Source organism: Myotis brandtii, unplaced genomic scaffold (assembly GCF_000412655.1).
Source record: "Myotis brandtii unplaced genomic scaffold, ASM41265v1 scaffold100, whole genome shotgun sequence".
Taxonomy (NCBI): domain Eukaryota; kingdom Metazoa; phylum Chordata; class Mammalia; order Chiroptera; family Vespertilionidae; genus Myotis; species Myotis brandtii.
In genome coordinates this window covers 594,305-612,970 of record NW_005353326.1, presented here as the reverse complement: position 1 = coordinate 612,970, position 18,666 = coordinate 594,305, and the positions used below count along the sequence as shown (strand labels likewise).

Below are 18,666 nucleotides of genomic sequence, written 5' to 3'. Positions count from 1 at the left end.
CACCCACGTGTCCCTTCCTGGATTGTGCTGCATGGGTAGCTGTCACTCCCCACACAGGCCTCTCTGGTCCTTCCCAGAAACCGCCCTCAGCTCATGGGCCAGGTACAAAGCCTGTGTCCCTGGGAGACCTGGGGTGGGAGAATTATTCCTCACTCCTGAGAGCAGGTAGATGGAGCAGACTGAGAGCAGTTGTGACTGTACCAAAGTGGGGGTACCTGCTAGGGAGGCCTCACGGGCTCAGGGACCAGATGGGTGGCCCTGCACAGGGAAAGCCAGGTGGAGGAGCAGTTTTCCTTGGCCTGAGGACAGGCCTCTGGGCAGTGATCGTGAAGCCACCACTGGCCCAAGGAGCCCTAGACATGGTCTTCAATTACTGCAGCTGTAGAGCTACCCAGGTCTTCCCTGGGAGATGATGTGAGCAGGAAGACATGGCCTGCTCCCGTCTAGACAGCATTCCTCCCACAGCTGGTTCCCATCAGAGCAGGGCTCAGCTGCCCACCCCACCCCACAAGTGAACTTGTCAGGCAAATGTAAAAACCCCCAATAGTCATCTCCTTTACCACATTCCAAACCTGGGAGCGGGAAGAGCAGCACTCCTGTGTCCCCAGCCAGTCCTTGGAGACCTTCACTGTCCACTGGCTCCAGAGGGAAGGGCTCCAGAGAGAGGAGCTGGGATGTGGCCCACTCCATTGGAGGAGCAATAGGAGCTCCCCCATCCCCCATCCCCCCCCAATGTCTTTGGGTTGTGACTTTGGGCAGGGAAGGGTTGCTTGGCCCCCTTTCAGGGCTAGACCAGTCCATCCTCTGATGCTGGTGGGTGGGGCTCCAACGCATCAGAGAGATGCTCCCATCCCCTTGCCCTTTGAGGACCCACCAGCATGAAGAAGGACAGGAGCTGCCCCCGACTCCCAGTAGTTTACTCTGCTTATGCCCCTGGGGCCATAACCCGAGAGCTGCTGCGTCCCCACTTCTTCACCTGCCTCAGCCAGTTTCTCTCCCCACTCACTGGCCTGGCAGCGTCTGCCCTTGGCCTGGCAGAGCCCTGGGGCACAGTCTCCTGTCCAGGCTGGAGCTGGAGTGATGGGAACCCAGTGTTCTTCATTGCTATAGAGCTTCTGCCTGGGGTGCTGTATGCTCCCTACCCCAGGGGCTCCTTGGCATTATATAGACAAAGGTTAAAGAGACAGTAAGGACTGTCCCCCAGGCAAACTGGTTGAGACCATGGCCATACTGTACATGTGTGTGTGAGCCATGATGGGTGCTGTGCACACCTGTGTGGGTGCCATATGTTGTATGGGTGCATAGGTCTGGTTCTCAGCCCTGACCTGGTCCTGGGGAGGGTAGCAAATACGGGCATGTTCCTCTGGAGAACAGAGGCCTCAGCCCGACTCCCCAGGGCCATGAGGGGAGCTGCCCTGACTCTACTCTATAGATCAGAAAATGATGCTTACCCCTGGCTGGACATGCTGCTCCCTTTCTGGACCCTGTGGCCTCTCAGTGAGCCCTACTGGGAGAAGGTGGGCTAGGGGAGGGGGGCGAGCGCGGGGTTCCTCAACCCCCTCCTGCCCTGGGGCACATCTCCCAGGGCTCCCTAATCAGAGGCCTGCAGGGTGGCACTGGGCCTGGCTGATGAAAAAGCTGGAGATGGATCCAGGTCCTGGGGATTCTCTGCCTTCAGGTCCTGGGACTCTCGCTGTTGGTGGGTGGCTGGCGGAGTGGAGGGTCCCAGTCATGGACTGAGGGGCCTGGGGACAAGTGTCAGCCAAATTGCTGGAAAAGTGACCCAACCCCAAAGAAGACCAACAGACACTCGGGAGCTGGTACTGGACTCCACCCACCCTGCTTCACACTCTGGGAGCCAGCCAGGACCCCTCCCTAGTGGGGCTCTCTGGGCCCAGGTCCAGCCCGGCCCTGGGTTCTGTGATTCCAGCATACCTGGAGTCTGGAGGGACAGGGTCTCTTGCTCCCAGATCCTGTCCCTCTCATCCCTTAGCTAATGGTCACCACTGCCCAGAGATTCTGCCCAAACACCCACCTCTCTATCTGTTCCAACTGCTCTGGGCTTGTCCCCCTTACTGCCTGGACCATGGCCCTTCAGCCTCCATCTGACCCTGCTCCCCAACGCCAGGGGCCTGCCTTCAGCATGCTTTGCAGTTCTGCTCCGTCCCCTGGCAGGCATCACTGCAGCTGCAGGACAGCCACCTTGAGGGTGTTGCCAGACCCCTGCCCTCTGTCAGCCATCCAAGGCATCAGTCCACACCAGACACACAGGCAGGCATGCTGGAACATACAATCTCACACGTGCAGACATGTAATCACGCACTTGCAGGAATGCAATCACAGATGAGCCCTGGCATACATGCACACATGCACTTGTATGTATGCATGTGTGTACACTGCATATAGATGCACATTTGCATATGTACTGGCACATTGGTACTCATGCTGTATAGAAGTAGATGGGGACAAAGCCAACTCCATCTTTGTGTCCTAGATTTCATTTCATGTGTTAGTTTCATGTTGTCACCTCTGACCAACCTCACTGTCCTCAGTGAGTATATCAGAGCTTTCTATTTGATGATTGTAGCCATGAATATTTTGTTAGCAACAGCCAGAATGGCATGACAACCAACATAAATATCAAAGTGGTGATAGTATTGATTATAAACAATCACTTACCACAGGCCACCAGGAAATGGCTCTTGCATTACTGCATTCTTTGTGTTTTCCTGTCAGTGCCCGAGTTGTGCTATATATATATATATAAAAGGTACAGTAACAGGGGTTTGTGAGCTGAGATAATCTGCGCAGAACTGCTGGGTCGGTGCCCTGTCTGACCCAATCTTCCCACGTGAATAGATCATCCTGTAATAAATACCATTATACTCGTGGAGTTGCCTGCTTTGTTCGTTTGTCTGAAAATACCTTCTTGTTATGGTGGCCATTACACTTTTGCCCCACCATTGGACACATGCAGTCGCACACATGCACATGCTCTGGCACACGTGCACACATGTTGTGACATTCATGGCACTCATGCACACATGTGCTCTGGCCACACCAGCCAGGCCCACTTTCACTCTCTCCTTCTCTGGACTTTGGGTTTCAGCTGTCCCCCTGCCTGGTCAGCTTATTGTCAGCACTCAGCGTCCACCTCACATGAATTTCCTCTGTGTAGCATCCAGCCCGCAGGTGAACCCCGGGGCAGTGGTCATCTTGAGGGCAAGAGTGCTCCAGATGCACACACCCCTCCAGCAAATGCCTGCCCAGCTGGGTGGACATGACTCACCCTGACTGCTGTCATCCTGAGGCTTCAGGGTTCACACTCAGGTGGGAGCAGGAAAGACAAGCTCAATCCCTCACAGCTCTAGGTCACCCTCTACTACAAGGGCAGGTGGCTACTGGCCCAGGGTCAGGGCACAGAAGCAGGTGAGCTGGGATGTGAGCCCAGGGGTGCAGGTGTTGGAGCTAGACCTTCACACCTGCACATTCTGGCTGGGAGGATGCTGTATGCTGGGAACTGGGCTGCCTGATGGCCCCAGAGCTTGACGGGGCCACACTCCTGGCCAGGACAGTCCCTGGATGAGGGATGCTGGACCAACACTCTGGGTCATGAAGATGGAGCAGGAGCCTATGTCCAGCCCACTTCAGGAAAGGTTCATCTTAGTTTTGCATGGTGACAGAGGGAGGGCAGGAAGATGAGAAGGAGCCAGTGGTCTCCCCATTAGTGGGGTCGCCTCCATGATGGACATAGGTTACACTGGTGGAGAAGGGCCAGTGCCAACACCTGCAGGCTGCTACTAAAGTGGCCTTAGAGTGAAGTATGTGTAACATACCCCGCCCCTCCCCCCATCCTGCAGATGGAGAGACTGAGGCCCAGGCTGGGATAGTGAATCAGAGATAAAGCTGGGGAGGGGCCTGGGACGCAGATACCTGGGAAAATGGGAGCTCTGGTGAGAATGAGGGAACAGCAGTGGCTCAAGTGCAGGGGCAGGTCCTGGCATAGGGACAGACATAGGAGCAATAAGATGAAACTGGGAGTCCAAAAACACACCAGGCAACTATGGTCAATGGATTTCGCCAGGATTGCCAAGTCCATTCAGGGAGAAAGAATTGTCTCATCAACAAATGGTGCTGGGACAACTGGATAGCCACATGCAGAGGCTGGGACTCCGGCTGCACATCAACACCCAAATCAGCCAAAATGGATCAGGGGGTTAAAACTATAAAATGTTTAGAAGAAAACACAGGGCAAATCTTCATGGCCTAGGATTTGAGAATTAATTCTTAGATATGACACCAAAATACAAGCAATAAATTAAAAATAGATTAGTTGATATTCATCAACATTAAGCACTTTTGTAAATCAGAGGACATTATTAAGCAAGTGAAAAGACACTGTACAAAATGGAAGAAAATATTTATGTCATATATCTGAAAAGAATCTAGTATGCATAATATATAAAGAAGTATTTACAATTCAACAAGAAAAAGACAAACAACCCAGTTAAAATGGGCAAAAGACTTCAACAGACATGTCAAGCAGACACACAAACAGCCAGCAAGCACCCAAAAAATGCCCGTCATTACCAGTCAGTCAATAGGGATGTGCAAATCAAAACCATAACAAAGTATCACATCATACCTGTTGAGATGGCTAGAATAAAACATAAAACTAACAAAAATAACCACACACACACACACACACACACACACACACACACACACACACACACCAAAATCCAGAAAATAACAGGTGTCAGTAAGTACAGAAATTGGAATCCAGGTGTCATGCAGGTGGGAATACAAAAGAGTACATTCATTATGGAAAATAGAATGATGATTTCCAAGAAAGTTAAACATGGAATTACCATGTAATCCAGCAATCTTACTCCTAGGGAATGGAGTTTCTAGAACTGAAAACAGACTCAAGTAAACACACATACCCATGCTGACAGCAGCGTTATTCACAATTGCCAAAAGGTAAAAACAGCCCCGTGTCCACCAATGGTGAACAGATTAACTCGTTTCAAAGAAAAATTACAAATGGAGCCACTTTAAAATGGAGTTAGAGCTGCCATCCCAGAGGAACTGCCTTTCAAGTCTTATGCTTCAAATCTTTGGGATGTTAAAACAGGGCAGTATAACCTTTGGACTGGGCCTAAGCAACATTGTCTCCCAAAGAACTGTTTGCAAGGATAGTAAGAAAGCAGATAGTATGACTATTGGACTGATGGCCGCTTACTGAAAATTAAAAACATTGTTTAAAACTAGCGGCACTATGTTGGTTTATCTGCACCAATACAAATGCCTCCTTCCACTGAGGTAATTGTTCCCCTTCTTCTTCTCATAAATACCCTTTGCCTTTGTCTCCTAATCAGGACACTCTCTGGGCTTCTGCCTGATTCTGTGTCTCATAGCTTTTCTTATGATTTCAATAAATGTGTGTTGCATTTTTAAAAAATCCTCACCCAGGGATGTTTTTTCCCTTTGATTTTCAGACAGAGTGGAAGGGAGGGAAGAGGGGGGAGAGAGAGAGAGAGAGAGAGAGAGAGAGAGAATTATCAACATGAGAGAGACATCAATTGGTTGCCTCTTGCACAAGCCCCAACTGGGGCTGGGGATTGAACCCACAACTGAGGTACATGCCCTTGACCAGGAATCGAAACCACAACCCTTTGGTCCGAGGGCTGATGCTCTAACCACTGAGCCAAGCCAGCCAGGGCTGTTGCCTTTTTCTGAAAGGCCTTTTATTTTTAGGTTAACACACAGAATATCATTCAGCCACAAAAAGGAGCGAAGCCCTGACACAAGCTTCAATATGGATGAACCCTGAAAATATCGTGCTCAGTGACACAAGCCAGACCCAAAAGGCCACATTTTGTGTGATCCCACTTATATGAAATGTCCAGAGTAGACAAATCCGTAGACACAGAAAGCAGGTTGGTGATACCAGGGACCAGGGAAGGGAATGGGGAGAGACTGCTTATTAGATACGGGGCTTAATTTGGGGTAATAAAAATATTCTGGAACTAGACAGAGGTGATGGCTTCCCAACACTGTGAACATGCCAAATACTACTGAATTGTTCACTTAAACATGGTTAATTTCCTGTTATGTGAATTTCACTCTGTCCTGTAGAAGCAAGGGGACCATCAGTGGTCTTTTCAGAGACTGCTGACAGCCCACCCAGCGTGAACCCTGGCCTTCCCCCAAGCCACCTCCAGCCTCCCTCACACCTTTGCATGCCTGACCCCTACCTTGACCCCAGGAAGGGTAAGAGGCTGGTGAAGAGTCAGACAGGACCAGGCCATTTCTATCTAGGGCAGATAGCCATGGGGCGGGGGCGGGGGGGTGGGGCAAAACCTTCCTGGGACATTGTCTTCCCACTTGGCCTGAAGGTGGGGCTGAGGCTTTGGCAGCCCTTGTGGGCTGGGTTCCCCGGGCCCAGTGCCATCAGCCACCCATGGCAGTCCAGCTTGTCCTGCAAACTCAGTGATACCCATCTTAGTGGCTCTAGCAACCCCTCTGAGCTTCAGAGGTGTCCACAGTTGCCAGCATCCCAAGCAACCCTTCTCTGAGAGCCATGGGCCACACCTTCAAGACCCTGCCACAGGTGAGTCCTCCTGTCTGCGGTGCCCTGACCCCCACCACAGAGCCCTCAGCCCGAGCCTATACAGCCATGACAGGTGGCCACTTCCTGGGTATGCAGGTCCTGTGGGAAAAGGAACATTTCTGTCCCTTTTCAGGGGAGGGGGCTTAGTAGCAGGTATGGTCTCTTTTGGAAAAAGGTGTTCACAGGTCTACAAGCTTTAGGGTGTAGAAAAAGGTGTTCATCATGCTACAGATTCAGATCCCTGGATTCTCTGGGGTTCTGGGCCCAGAAATCTGTGTGTACCTCCCAGCCCAGATGAAGTGGTGAGGGGTCAGAGTCCCACAGACCTGAGGGAGTGGGCGGAGAAGCTGGGGGGCCACAATCTCCAGCCCCCACTTCAGTGACCCGGGACTCCTGCAGTGTGTTGGGTGCACCAGCGCAGGCTCCTTCATTAGCCAGCCTTCGGAGAGGATGATACACAGAAAGCACCTCTGGCCTGCAGATGCACACCGGGGCTCTGTGGGACCTAGGAGACCATCCTGCTAGGGAGACCCCTCACACTGAAGCACAGTATGAGGATGCTTTGCACCCCTCGCATTTAGTGCATTTTTTAAGTGAGAAATATTTTTTAAAGGAGTTATCTAAGTTTACTTTGGAAATCAGTAATTTCAATTTAGCAGCTTTCTTTGTATATTTAAAGGCCAATATATGTAGAGGGTCTCAGACATCCTAGCAGGTTTTAGGAAAGGCTGCAGGTCCCAGCACTGGGGGGCAGGGCCTGACCTGGCAAGTTCCATACACCCCTGATCTCCAAGAAGCTTTGCAAGTGGGTTGAAACACATTCATCTGCAGACTCATATGTGTGTGTGTCCATGCACACACAGAAACACACACAGAAACACACATATGTCCATGCACACACGTAGAGACTTGCACACATAGATCTATGCACACACACACATTTAGGTCCATGCAAAGAGACCAACACCAATGGTTGTTGGTGCTAATTCAACATCAAGAGGAGTCCTTAATTTGGGGTGTGGTGAGAAAGGAAGTTATTTAGTGCAAAACAGTTTGTGATACAGCGTGGCTGTGAATACAGGATGGCTGTGGAGACAGCAGGGCTATGGAAAAGCTCAACTGGGATACAGCAAAGCTGCAGGACAGGTCTCGGGCCAGGCAGCCCTGGGCCAGGCTCCTCTCCAGCTATAGAGTCTGCTGTGCTACAGCCCTCCTGATGCTCTGCTCCATGCTGGTCTGCTTTGTGCTGCACTGGTTTGCTCTCAAGAGACACCTTGAGTGCTTCTGCTCACCAGGGACACACAGCCTTCCCCCTTCAGTGGAAAAGGAAAGTGTGCTCTCCCAACCCAAGGGGAGCTGGCTTATATGGACAGAAGTCCCCACCCAGGGTCCCTGATTGGTCCTTTTTCAGGCAAATGAGGACTCCAAATCCTTGCAGTTTGATTGGTCCAAAGGGACACTGTCTTGATTAGTCAAAACAGAGCTGCTCTGATTGGGTGGAGAAAGCCTCAGTCCTATTGGTTGAAATAGGATTTCAGGAACTCCTTTATAACGGCTGGCTCAGGTGGCAGAAACAGTGCAGGCAGACACAGTGCAGGCATATCTATGAAGTGCGATTTGCTTGAGAGGCCCTGTGCAGGAATGGCTGCTAGGCTCTGTTTTTGTTTTGTTTTATTTTGTTTTTAGCCAAGTTAGCCACCAGGGTTCAGAATACACACAGATATCCACATGCTTTTTGATGGTCACTGTCCTTGAGCTGGTGCATGGGCTGGGAGAAAAATGTGAGAAGCTTAGCCTCAGAAAGCCCACACTCACAGCACTGAGACAGGCTCACCCCACAGAAGGAAGGAAGCAAAGATCCTGGCTGCTCCTGCACTTGACGCTTGTTGAGGGAGTTTGAAATCACCTACTTTGAGGACCCCACCATTTACAACTTTGGGGAACTTTCAAGCAACAATGCAGAGCCAGAAGCAGCAACTCTAGGTGAAAGCCAGGGCACTAGCCCGCCTCTTTCTATCCCTTCTGAAGGATGGGACCTGGAACCACGTAGCTGGGTGGCTCTGTGGAGGAGCCTGAAAGAAGAAACTAACCAGGTGGGCTGCGGTCTGGTCCAAGCATGGACAGCAGGAGAGGGCAGCAGTCAGAGCCCCTGCCTAGGAGGGCGTCTCTAGAGAGTTAGGGTAGAGGCAGGGGGGACTGGTGGGTTTCTAGTACTTGGGGTAGGGAGTCTAAGGAGGGAGGGCAGAGCCTGGGATAACATGATGGGCAAGCAGGGGCTGCATACCTACCTGGGCAGAAAAGCCAGATGCTGGGGGCGCCTGGGAGACCCCAGCCCATGGCTGCCCCAGTCCCGTTCAGGCCTCTCTCCTGCCTGTACAGTGGGAGTTTTTTATTCATTCACACAGCACTTACTCCTCAGTTTGGGAGGCTGATCCCTACGCAGAGAGAGCACAGCCAGCCTGGGGTGGGGGATGTGAACTGTTCCAAGAGCAAGGGGCAGGTTAAAGGGAATGGTGGGGTGTGTCAGGCCTGGGCAGCTGAGGAGTCATCTAAACAGGAGGAAAACCCCCACAGCAATCCAAGGCCTGACTGCTCAGAACAAATCACGTCCCTGGGGCCCAGGACCTGGCAACCCAAGGAGGGCTGACTGTTGAGCCTTGGCCCTCTTGTGAGTGACCTCATATGGCCCCCATGGTCCCACCCCACCAAGGGGTATAGAGGGTGCAGGAGGGCGGCTCCACCCTTCCTGGAAGCAGCATGTCAGTCTCCTCTGGTGAGGCCACACATATTCTCTAAAGTACATTCCAGGGTCCATCAATGGCCTGAAACCTTCCCTGCCATTCCACCCTGTAGGGCCCATAGTGCCCCTCGGTATCTAGGGGCGTGAGTCTACATTTCACCAAGAGAAACAGGATTCACAGTGGCCTCCTGCCTTTTGTTGGGACTGAGAAAGGGCGGGCAGCCAAGAGATGGTTCCAGCTGTGTAGCCACATGGCCACAGCACTTCCCTCCCTCTCCAGGACTGGCCTCGCTGCCACCTCTACCCAGGAAGCTCCAGCATGTCCTCTAGAAAAAAGACCTCTCAGCCAGCTCCAGCATGTCTCAGCTTCATCAATGCTCCATAGACATCTGGGGTGGCTCCCTCTCACATGGCTGCTCACCTCACCCAGCTGTTATACCTCACCCAGCTGCTCCTTCTCACATAGGCTGCTCCCTCCCACCCAGGCTGCTCCCTCCCACCAGGCTGCTCCCTCCCACCCAGGCTGCTCCCTCTCACCCAGATGGCTAAAGATGGGAAGGGCCTGGAGAGAGAGGGAAATGCTTGCGGCCATATGGCTGCACAACTGGAACCATCTTTTGGATGTCCACCCTACCTCTGTCTCAACAAAGGACAGAGAGATGGTGACATAAGGGTGTGTCCAAACCTGTCTCCAGCCTGTCCTCAGAGTACCCTCTCTGATCCCCAAACAACACTCAGCCCGAGAAGACAGCCCCTCACGACCCAGCAATGGCCCTTTTCAATTCCAAAGCCACAGCACTCATCTGGAGCATGGAGGACACTGAGAAAGGGTGGGCAGAGTAGGAGCAGAGTACAGCACAGCAACTTCAGGTGGAAGGCCTGTCCTGTCACTAATAGGCACCAACGTGTGCCAGGTATGCCCAGTGCTGGTCATCAACATCGCTGAGAGCAGTTCCTGCCGGAAGGTTCTGCACTTCACCTGGGGACAGCATCAACAGATGCAGAACAGGCTCCCGGGCCTGCAGATCCTCACCTGTGACATGTGGAACAGTCATACCCATCAGCTCAGGTGCATGAGGACTGATTCAGGAACCCTGGCTATCACCACATTGTCATTGCTGTGTCTCTGCTTTCATTCCCAGCTCTATGTGACATCACTGTCCTTTCTCCCATTTTCTTTCTTGTAACTAATCTATTTTCAGAGAAATTCTGTGTCCTTTATGAGCTGTTCTAAGATCTTTCAGAACAAGGTGCACTGAGTATATGCTGTGTGTGCCTATCTGCACGTGTCTGCATGTCCCCATGAGCCTACCTATTTTCATGTGGGCCTCCATTCTTCTGTGCATCTTTGTGTTTCCATCCGGGTGGGTCTGTGAATTTCCATGTGTCTCAAGTTTTCATGTGTCTGCCTGTCTTCATGTGGGTCTGCAGGGCCCTTCGTGTTTGTGTGATTTCAGATCAGTCCATTGATGCATTCAGCCCTGTCTGTGTGTTGACACTGGCCCATTCACGGAGGTGGGAGGGAGGAGGTCACATCTTCATCAATCTCAGCAGTTTATTTCTGTGGTCGGACAGTAAATTCAATGGTATGTTTTTTAAACTTGCCTTGCAATATCAGGACACATTTTAACTATGCTGATCCAGAAGCTCAGAAGGAAGAGAGAAGGAAAACAAGGCTTAACACGGCTGTTTGCATTTCTGCCTACAAAAAAATAAAAATCAGCCAGGAGCACCAGCACTTACAAGGCCCTGGAGTCCTCCCTAATCTAATAGATGTTCAGTTCCAACATTTGCAGATTACAGAGGCAACTGGCAGCTTCCAGGACAAGAGTGTGGGGCACTTGCCCCAACCCCCCCTCAAAGATCGGCCCTGGCAGCTCAGGGGGATGAGGCTTCTGGAGAGAGCCTGCTTCTCTGGGACCACTGCAGTGGCTCACGTCCCTCCAGGGCCATCACACACCCGCTCATGTGGCCTCCACCCAGGGACTCCGGAGAGACTCCCCCAGGTGTCTCTGCCCACTTTCCCGGTCTGTCTCCTCAACAAGAGGGTGAGAGCTCCCTAAGCCCTAATCCAGTTTTCAGTGTTGCATAGATGTTTCATTGTAAGCCAGCATGATCTTTTGTGAGAGGAACGGAGCACAAACCATTAATTAGTCCATAATGTATTTATTAATCATAGTAGAGCCTCGTCATTTGAAGATCCTGTATCAGTGACTTTTCCTCCTTTTTAATTTAGACTTTCTTCAGCTTTTTGAAACTTGTTTGGCCTCTTTCAGTGATGACCCAGGAATACAGGACTGGAGTTGAGGAGAAAGGCCTGCCCTGCTGAGCAGATCTGCGCTGCCCAGAGGGCCGACTCAGAACCTGCTGCTCTGAGCCCCTGTTTTCTGCTCTCGCCTCCGCAGGGGTGCGGTGGGGCCTGGGGCTCGCTCCCTCCTGTCCGTAGGCGATGGGGAGTAAACCAAGGGTCTCTCCTCATATCCCTCCCGCAGCTTCTCCCTCAGGGAAAAGATGTGCGGGCTTGGGAAAGTTCAGAACACTCTCCCACTGGCCCCTTCGCCAGGGAACCAGGCTGACCCTCCCTCTGTCCCCTCACACTGCTGTCCCCACTGTTCCTGTGGACCGTACCAGGCATGTGTTCCCTAGCCACACATAGCTCTGGGGTCAGGAGGGAAAAGGCCAGCCCTAGGCAGGGCTCCTGGTTAGTCTCCTGTGCAAATCCTGGTGGCCAAAGCCCAAGGAGCCGGAGGTTAGGGATCAAGCAGGCCATAGATCTGGTCAGAAGTTGGCATCCTCAGCAAGGGGCCGGGAGCCTCCTGATGCCCTCCTAGGCTGTGGGCAGCCTGTCTGCAGACATGTTTGTGGAGGACCCTACAGTGTGGGCAGGTACCACTGTCACCTCCTAAGTTGCTGTTTCCAGCTCATTCGTCGAGGCTCCACCGGTCTCCCTGCCGAGGCTTGGCACTTGGAAGGTGTGGGTCCTTCGCTCCCCTCGCCCATGCTTACTGAAGACCTGTCTCATAAAGATGGCTCAGCATCCACCCCTCCCTCTTCCACACACTCTGGGTTCCAGCTGCAGTGAGATAGCACCAAGCTCTGCATTCCCCTCTGTCCCCTACCGCCTTTGCCTGGATGCCCTCCCTCTGCCCGGGTCCAAATCCCTGGGGTAGGCCACTCCATCCCTCTGCCCCACTGTGGTCATCAGCTGGCTCTTACCTCCTGGGGATTGGTCAGAGAGCAGGGCATAGACGTGCTCACACTTGCAGGTGAGTGTGCTCAGCAAGCGAATGAGTGAAACACTTCCTGCTGCACAGGATTTATCCTGAGTCTTTTCAGCACCATGTGGGCAGCAGGGCCTCAGTCTGCACCTCATTCTATCAGACTCCGAACATAAGGAAATAATTGAGTTGAAGGGGGTATCATTTCCAATCTAAGCAGATTTCTGTTTTGGAACCTTCTCCTTTGAAATTCACAGAAAGCCATTCCTGACAGGAATGCTTTCTTCTGAAATTGCAGAGTAATTTGTTTATTTGTTCAGGCTATGCACTCAATGGGATGGCATCTGGAGATAAACATCTGCTTTTGATGAGAGTCTGCCATTTAGTCATGTCCCGCACACTGTGACTTTGGCCACACAAATGCAGAGTGCCCGGCCCTCTTTCTGAAATAAGAGACAGGTCAGAGTCAGGCCAGGCGTGGGGTCTTCCACAGGACAGCTGATTGCAGAAGGGGCCTTGGACCATTCATCCTCCTCTCCCCAGGACCCTGCTCTGGACCTTCACCTTTCTGCCTGTCCACCCCCCTCCAACCCACAGTCACCTCACCCACCAGGCAGAAAGCAAGGATGGTCTCATCCCCACGGCCACAGCCCTCACGATGGGCTTCATCTGTTCCTTCTGTCTCTTCAAGTGCATGAGAGAGAGTAAGGGGACTCCCAGGACCACAGAACTGAGGGACTCCTGGAACAGGAGCAACGTCACTGTCTCCCACTTCCTGGAGCCACAGGAGGACACAGATGATAGCAGAGGCAGTGCAGCCTGGGCCAGGGGTTCTGCTTGGTTGTGACGCTGGGTCTTCAGGATCCCCACACTGCAGATGCAGAAATGGATGTTCAGAGGCAGGATGTAACTTTCTGAGGCCCTACAGATGGAGAGGAGAACCAGCATCAAGGCTCAAGCATCTACTCCCTGTGGGTAAGGGAGGAGTGAGGGTGGACCCCGGCTGTCCTTGGGTGGAACAGAGAGGAGCAGATCTTAAGAGGCCCTGACATTCCTGTCTGGTGCACACAACTTCTCCCAGTTATCCAATCAAATGCTAATTAGGTGCTGCCATCAGCTTCTGCAGATGGAGTCATGGTTCCTGATCAGTGGGGCTGACGATCACTCCCCCGGTGGGCCTGACCTGATAGCAGGGCCCTTTAAAAATCAGAGTTTTCCCTGGCTGATTGCAGAAGGAAGTCCAGGAGTCACAGTGTGAGAAGGATGTTACTGCTGCTGTGGTGTGAAGACAGAGGGGCCACAGGCTGAGGAATGTGTGTGACCTCTGGGAGCTCAGTGCAGCCCAGCTGAAGGCCAAGAGGAAATGGGGATCTGGATCCCACTGCCACAGGAGCTAAAACCTGCCAACAACCAGGACGAGCTCGGAAGAGCCCAGACCAGGCCAGATGAGGGCCAGATGAGGACGCAGCCCGGCCAACACCCTCCCTAATTTCAGAATTCCAGCCTCCAGAACTGTGGGGGAATACATTTCTGTTTTTTTCAAGCCTCCCAGTTTGTGAAACTCTGTTATAGCAGCCCCAGGAAACAAATACAAATCCTGTCACCTGGATGCAGCAAATACCTGAAAATGTGGAAGTGCTTTGGAATTCGGCAATGGCTTGAAATTTTTGAGACAGAGGATGGAAAAGGCCTGGACTGGCTTGAATAGACTGTTGGTGGAAATACGGGCATTGGCGACACTGCCAGTGAGTGCGCAGAAGGGAGGGAGGGACACAGCACTGCAGACTGGAGCGAACTGGTTATAAAGTGGAGAGAACTTGGGTGAAAAGTGAAAAGCAGAACTTGTAAATAACCTGAGAAGATTTCTAAGCAAAATGTTGAAAATGCAGCCTGATTTCTCCTTGTTGTGTATAGTAAAATGTGAGAGGAAAGAGATAAATTGAGGAAGAAATTGTCAAGCAAAAATGAACCAGCACCTGATGGGGGAAATTCTCAGTATGTCCAAATAGCAAAAGATGCTCAAATTAGGAGATTGTGTTTGGGAAAGTGTGCATTGCACAAAAAGCCAACAATGTGGCTGGAGAAATTAAGTGTGTGACTTGTGTTTGTGCTCAACCATCTCGGCAGAAGCCGGGAATGGGATGGGCTTGCCCAGGAAAGATCTGTGGAGGACCCTCTTCTCTGATGGTGTGCATCCCCATGACAAACACGGGAGACACACAGGTATTTGAGAATGTTGTATCAGCAGAAAACTCATGTTTAGACTGAAAGGGAGAAAGTGAAAAAGGGCGGTGGTTGGACTGCCAACATTCTACAGGCAGGAAATAAGCAAAGAGAACTGAGCTGCAAATATGTTCTACCCTTCAAGAAAATGGAGTGATTCCAAGAGGGGAGTCATGGGTGCAGAGGGTAAGGCCTTGGACCACAGGGATTCTACTCAGATCTTGAGACCTAGTGGAATCTGCCTGCTGGGCTTGGATATCCTTCTTTTACCTCCATCCTTTCCTTCCCTCATTAATTCTAAGTACACTTTTTTTTAAAGAGCAGTTTTAGGTTCACAGCAAAATTGAATGGAAGGTACAGAGACTTCCCATGTACTCCTGTCCCCACATACAAGAAGCATCTACCACTGTCACCATTCCACATGGAAGAGTTACATTTGTTACAGTAGGTGAGCCCAGACTGACACATCATTATCACCCAAAGTCCATAGTTTACATTAGGTCCACTCTTGATGTTGTACATTCTATGGGTTTGAGACAAATGCATCCACCATTACAGTATCACACAGAGTAGTTTCACTAGCCTGAGAATCCTCTGTGCTCCGCCAATTCATCCTCTTTGCCCCCAGCCCCTGGCAACCACTGATTCTTCCACTGTCTCCATAGTTTTGCCTTTTCCAGACTGTCATACAGTTGGAATACGATATGTGGCCTTTTCAGATTGGCTTCTTTCACTTATTAATATGCATTAAGGTTCCTCCATGTCTTTTCATGGCTCAACAGCCAATTTCTTTTTAGAACTAAATAATATTCCATCGTATGAATGTAGCACAATTTATTTATCCATTCAGTCCTTTGGATAACAGTCCTTTATCTGATGTGTCATTTGCAAATATTTTCTCCCAGTTTGTGGCTTGTCTTCTCATTCTCTTGACAGTATCTTTAGGAGTGCAGAACATTTAAATTTTAATTTAGTTCAGTTTGTGCCTTTAGTGTTCTATCTAAAAAGTCATTACCACACCAGAGTTTTATAGTTCTGTGTTTTACATTTAGGCCTATGATCCATTTTGAGTTAATTTTTGTGAAGGGCTGTGCCTAGATTATTTATTTCTTTATTTCTTTATTTATTTTTGTTGTTAATCCTCACCTGAGGATATTTTTCATTGATTTTTAGAGACAGTGGAAGGGAAAGGGAGAGACAGAGAGATAGAAACATCTATGTGAGAGAGACACATCCACTGGTTGCCTTCTGCATGTGCCCCGACCAGGGCTGGGAATCAAGCCTGCAACTGAGGTACATGCCCTTGACCAGAATCAAACCCATGACCCCACAGTCCACAGGCTGACACTCTATCCACTGAGCCAAAACAGCTAGGGATTTATTCATTCATTCATTCATTCATTCATTCATTTACATGTGGATGTCCAGTTGTTTTAGCACCATTTTTTGAAAAGACTATCTTTACTCCATTGTATTGCCTTTGCCACTTTGTCAAAGATCAGTTGACTATATGCGGGTCTATTTCTGGCTTTCTATTCTGTTCATTGACCTATTTGTCTATTCTTTCACCAGTACCACACTGTATTGATTACTATAGCTCTGCAGTAGTGTCAGTTCTCCAACTCTGTTCTTCTCGTTCAATATTGAGTTGCCTATTCTGCTTCTTTTACCTCTTCATATAAACTTTAGAATCACTTTGTTGGTATCCACAGGAAAACTTTCTGGAATTTTGACGGGGATTGCATTCAATCTATAGATCAAGTTGAGAAAAACAGATAATATTGAGTCTTCGGGGGATCCAAGATGGCTGCCAATGGGATGGAAGGCTACAAGATAGTGTATGAGTGAGAGAACAGAAGGAGAGTGCGTAGACGTGTATTTGTGAGAGAAGGACAGCTATATTCCACAGGACTGTTGTGGACTGGCGGACCGGGCTCCCCTGGCTGGGCAACCTCTACTGCTGCTGAAATCTCTCCCGGAGCGCCGGCTCTGCCATAGAGACCATGCCATCTTAAAGGGGAGACCAGCTGTGATCAAAAGCCCAGCCTTACCTTCAACCGGGGAGACCTCAGATACCTCCCGAAACCCTACAACCACAATGCCCAGGGACCAGCTGCCTCAGCTGCGAACCCACGAACACCAGGACTCCAGCCTCCCCAACCGCAGGCACCGAGAAAGTCTGTCCAGGGGGCTGAATATGCGGACAGGCCCTGCACCTTCTCACAGAGCAAATAGAAGGAACAGCTGAATCAAACAACACCCACCTGGAATTGGCGAATTAAACATAGCTGGTGAGGCAACCGGTGGACAGAAAGGTCAGATATCACCTAGAGAAAGGTGAGATCTGGGATCCAGGCTGAAGGGAGAAATGCACCCAGCGGGGACTAGAGTCTCAGAGGAAGACTGCGCTCCACAAAATCCGCGGCCGTTGGGGTCAGTGTAGCTCTCAAATGTGGAAGGGGGTCCACAGGGCTGCTGGCAGAAGGGGACTCTAGATATTAGCCCACAGCTGGGCTGGGCCCAGAAAGGCAGCCTGAATTTCTATACCAGCTGCGCAGTGCCAGGGGAGTCGGTGCACTTCCTTTGGCTTTTTTCCTTTTTAACTCCTTGCTTTTGCTTGCTAAGTCCAGTACATAGGATCTTCCAATTAAAAATACTCACCGAGACTGCAGGGAAAGTTGTTTTTATGGAAACTGGGTATCAGAATAAGGAGAGATGAGCAGGAAACCAGCTCTAGGGCAGTCCGTCCCTCCAACCAAATATTAAGTGCGGCAGGGAAAGAAAAATCTAAACACTGGGTAGAGGGGCCTTTTAGACCTGGCTATTAACACAGAAACACTGCCACCCAGGGGTTGTATCAGAAATTGACTCTTGTGTAAATACAACTAAAGGCAGGCTGAGAAACAAAGGGAGAAGAGAGATCCCGCCTGCTTGAAAACAGGGTTGTGGCTTATGACACAGAGGAGCAGTTAATCGAAGGGAACTTCAATACTGTGCTGACTACCTGATAGGAAACAGATGTGCCAAGCAGAACAGTAGAGGAAGTGAACGACCTTTACTACTTCAGTTTTTTATTTTTTATCTTTTACTTAAGAAACCAAAATTTTTTTCTCACTTAATTTTACTTTTATATTATATTTTTATTTTTAGTTATTATTATTACTACTATTACTTTACCTTTTTAAAGTTTTATTTTATTTTTTCTTTATTTTATTTTATTTTAGGATTAGTGTTCTACATTTCATTTTTACTTTTTAGCATTATTTTACTCTATCTGAATTTTTTCTTTATGCCAACACTCTCTTCCTCACTTTTCCCCTTTATCACCCTGTTTCTCTTACCCTGTTCCTGCTTTAGTTTTTCTCTATCCTTTCTTTTTACTCCCTGTTAAAAATTGATCTTACTCATATATCTAATTTCCTCTCCCCTGCTCCAAGTCCATGCACACTTCTCTCTTCTCTTTCTTCACTATCCAAAAATATTTTTCCTCTTTTTTTTTCTTTTTCTTTCTTTCTGTCTTGTTGGTGTTGTTTGTTTGATGGCTGGTTAGTTAGTTTGTTTGTTTTTTACTTCAGTTTTTTCTCTCCTCACTTGTTCTCCTCTTCTACTAATAGCTGAATTAATTTCAATCACCACCTCAGACCTATTGTTTTCCAATAGTAAATGAATACATACATAGATAGATTAAATAAAAGAGAAACATGGTAATTGGTGTACGACCGCTACCCTTCCCATTGGCTAATCAGCATATCCTTATGCAAATTAACTGTCAGCCAAGATGGCGGCCGGCAGCCAGGCAGCTGGAAGCGAACATGAGGCTTGCTTGCTCCAGTGACTGCAGACTCCAACGTTCCCCACCTGACTTGCCG

General features: G+C 49.9%; 1 protein-coding gene and 1 pseudogene across 2 annotated transcripts in view; one reads left to right on the top strand and one right to left on the bottom strand.

Annotated features, from left to right (window-relative positions):
• The window catches only part of LOC102243488, a 57,711-nt pseudogene that overhangs the window by 22,368 nt on the left and 16,677 nt on the right, over positions 1–18,666 (top strand).
• SNAP47 (synaptosomal-associated protein, 47kDa) overlaps positions 13,427–18,666 on the bottom strand; it is a 119,039-nt gene continuing 113,799 nt past the window's right edge. The window contains exon 6 of one of the 2 annotated variants that reach the window (XM_005853180.2): positions 13,427–13,445. The gene's annotated coding sequence lies outside the window, so the exon portion shown is untranslated. The other variant, XM_005853179.2, reaches the window with a different exon arrangement.